Here is a 4,138-nt window from a genome sequence, read left to right on the forward strand (position 1 = left end):
TTTTTTTATGTCATTATTTAACGACGCTAAAAAGTGTCGTTAGGTTCGTTTAATACCCCCATTCTCCCGTGCCCTAATCTATCTACCGCCGACCCACCGCCCCATTCTACCGCCCCTAATCTATCTCCCGTACCCATTCCTCCGCCGACCCCCTCTTCGCCGCCGGCACCGCACCCGCCGTCCACGCCGCACCCGCCGTCCACGCCGCACCGCCGTGCCGCTCCCCTCTGCTGCCGCATCCGCCGACACCGCACCCGCGCGGTCCAAACCGTACGCCGTCCCCCCTCCTGGAAGCAGCCACCCCACCGGCTCTCCTCCCCTCCCCCCTCCCGACGGCCGTCTTCGCAGGCCCAAAAGACCCCCTCGGTCCCCCTCCCCGACCCGGCCGCATCCCAGCATATCCAACATCGTACCTTTCGGATCTGCATCGGAAAGGCTTGCGGAATCGCCTTTTGGCTTCGTCAGGTATTTTCTGAACTTGGTTATTGGTTTATCTAGGGCATCAGTTAGTTGAGATTATCATATCAGCTGTTGACTTGCCATGAACCTTGTTCTGTGACTTGAATTCATATTGGAGAAAGAAGGTGGTGTCAGGATGGTAGGGGTATTCAAATAAAATATGCCTTCATCCTGTATAAGCTACGCGCTCCACCATCTTGTGATGTGGTCCAATTGACATTGTCGTGTCGGGATGTTTCGCCTGAGCATGCATAGATCCGGTACTATATGTTGCCAATCTACTTTCAAATTTTTCTTCTCGTTTTATTTCCTTGGTTCTGGCAAAAAATGTGTATCTGTAAGAGTGAGTGAGAGAGAGAGAGTAATTTGAACCAAGCCAGGATGTGATGATGATCCATAGGAAGTTGAATACAGTGATAACAATAAAAGATTGTTGATGAGTTATTCCCAATTTTTCTGTTAGATAAATAATCCAGAAACATTCAACTATTCTTGGTTATTAATGAATTTTATAATTTGTTCATGAATTGTCCCCCAAGTAATATAATTATAGATAATATTTATGTGTTGCAAACTAATGATATCATATGGCTAGTAGGGCCTCTTGATATTGTTTGCTATTCTTACATCTCCTATACTTACTTTTGGATAAATAAATATACAAATATCGCAGGCAGCTGAAATATTTAGTTTTATTGCCTTTTTTGAGTTTTTCGTTATTCAAATTATTTTTAAACTTGCGATGAATTTTTAGATTTTTTTTATAAATTCAGAATCTTTACCTCTATCAAAATTGTTCGGAATGCCATACCTGTGACCATGGTTGAGTACGGTATTGCAACCAATCCATTGCCAAGATCATTGGATCATCTTGAAATGATGGACTCTGCTTGCATTTTCCTATATTTATGCTTACAACTATTACTAGAATAGGGTCAATGTTTTGGATTCAGGTGTATCAAAGGTGCTATGATTGTCCGGGCCACCAAGTGAAGTGGGGATGGGATGATGATGGCCAATTCCGGGAAAGAGGTGTGAATTTAGAGTCCGCAAGTTAAAACAAAAGAGTACCATGCATACCAAAGCCTTCGTTCTTAGTCCGCTCCCAGTTCGTTCATTCCACCAACCTTTAGAAAAAGAGCATGCATCAAGTAAAATAAAATACAGCTGATGTTTGAGATCACCTTTCCCATGATCCTGCCTTTGGAGTAGTAGAATTGGTTGAGGTGATTGATGCGGGGAAGACATTAAAAAAGGCCAGTACAGATCATCCACAGCCATAGTTGTAGAACAATTCCTAGAGCTGGGCTCACAACTCACATGGGAATTAAGAGCTTTATCGCATATGCGACCTTGTGGTTTGGCCGGCCTTATCCAATTCACCAGGGGCAATTCCTTTTTAATGCAAAAAGAAACTCAGATTTTTTTTTTCTTTTTTTGGGTCCATCAAAATCTAGCATGTACTCAAGCTGTCGATGCTTTGTATGAATAGTTGAGCTCTTCTTTTTGATGTAGATGGGGACTAGTTTAGCTACCCACTAGTTTGCAACAATCCAAACCAAAGGAAAAGCAACTATCAAAGAAAGATCCATAAATCACGTTGAGTGGTTCTTACCGAGCAAATGTTATGACATTTTTTGATTGTAGAAGTACAAATTCTGCCTAGTGTGCATACCCATCATGAAGAAAATAAGAAGGGGAAAAAGACAAGCATAAGTCATCCAAAGCTTGAAAAGCACCAAGAAAAGCAACATATTTATATCAAACCATATGAATCATATATAAAATCATATAAACCATAATTTCATAGTAACCATTTCATATATAATCACAAGGCTTAACCAAAAATTATGAAGATAACTTATACTGCAATCATCGTAGATGTACTTCTCAATATCCCTAATGTCTACCCCTTCTTTGTATTTTAATCCGCCGACCAATCCACACTGAACCTCTTCTCTCTGGGAAGTCATTCATGATAGCCACACGGGGGCAAACATGAGTACAATGGACAGTTGGAATTAGACCTTTTCCAAACTAGCAAAAATGATTGGTTTAGAAGCTAGAAAAGAGAGTTGTATAATACTTGAAATCTCCTCTCTACGTTGTCTTACTGGACTAATACTTGATATCTTTTTCATGATTTTTATGGTTAAGCTTTCAAACAAACACCATTATTGTTATAGTACTTTCTTTTAAGAGTGATATGTGCGTGTGAGAGAGAGAGAGAGAGATGCACCAACCAATGACTGAATCCAGACACTCTGCTTGCTCATTAGAGGGATGTGATGAAAGATGTCAGGCAATGTTAATTATAAATTAATTTTAAGAAAAATTGCATTGCATTGAATCATAGATCCGTCTTTTGATTAATGTACATATTCTATTGTATCCGTACATTTATTTATTTTTGTACGGATAAAAGAATTATGTACATTGATCAATTGATTGTCCAGTATGGACAGTTTGGAAAATGTGAGTAATTCTATAGGTCATTACCATAATCAAATGGTATGCTGAGGGTTCGAAAAAAATTTTGGATGGTATTTTTCTTTTGTTCTCCCTATACGGGAGAACTAAGAAAAAATACTGCCAAAATTTTTTTCGGCTCTTGTTGCATATCATTTAATTTCTGTAATTGACCTATAGAATTAATGCATTTTCTGAATGGGATAGGATCTTCTTTACCTATTAGTTGATGATAGCAAGCATTTACTATGTAAACTTTATCTAGCTGTTATGTTTTTGGATTTTATGAAATGACTGATATTTTTTACTCATTGCATTAATATAGATTGTATAATTTTTTTTATTTTTAGATAAATTACAAGATCAGTCATTTTTATCCTACAATGGACAAAAGTTGGATAAATAAATCAAGGAATAGTAAAGAATATTTAGATAGAGTTCATGACTTCATTAAATTTGGTATGGAGAAAAGTAGTTTGAATGGAAAGATTTTATGTCTATGTCGGAAATGTGTAAATGTTCTTCTTTAGATCCACAAATTGTTAAAGAACATTTGGTATGGAATGGTTTTTTAAGAGGTTATACCGACTGAATTTTTCATGGAGAATCTATGTTGCCATCATCATGTAACCAACCCCTGACACATTTTGGATCCACTAGCCTACAAGACAATTCTGTAAGAGATGATGATATAAGGGGTTTGATCATAGATGCTTTTGGACTTGGTGTTCAAAATTTAGGAGAATCCAGTAGTATACAAGAAATAGTTGGGATGTTTGATGGATGTACGTATACAGAACGTATGCATGTTGAGGAGCCTATACATACATCTAATGATGAGACAGCTCGTTATCACACCTTAATGAAAGATGCAGATGAAGAATTATATCCGGGTTATACGAAATTTTCTAAGATTTTTTTTCTTGTACATTTATTTTATTTAAAATATTTGAATGGATGGTCTGAAAAGAATTTTACCATGCTGCTCAAGTTATTAAAGGATGCATTTTCAGAAAGCACTCATTTACCACCATCGTATTATGAAGCCAAGAAAGTAGTAAAGGAATTGGATCTTGGATACGAAAAGATTCATAGTTTTTCGAAAAATTGTATGTTATATCGGGGTGAAAATGCTAATCAAGAGTCATGCAATGTATGTGGATCTTCAAGATGGATAACACAAAAAGAAGATCGAGAAGATGTACTGAAT

Source organism: Elaeis guineensis, chromosome 14 (genome assembly GCF_000442705.2).
Source record: "Elaeis guineensis isolate ETL-2024a chromosome 14, EG11, whole genome shotgun sequence".
Taxonomy (NCBI): domain Eukaryota; kingdom Viridiplantae; phylum Streptophyta; class Magnoliopsida; order Arecales; family Arecaceae; genus Elaeis; species Elaeis guineensis.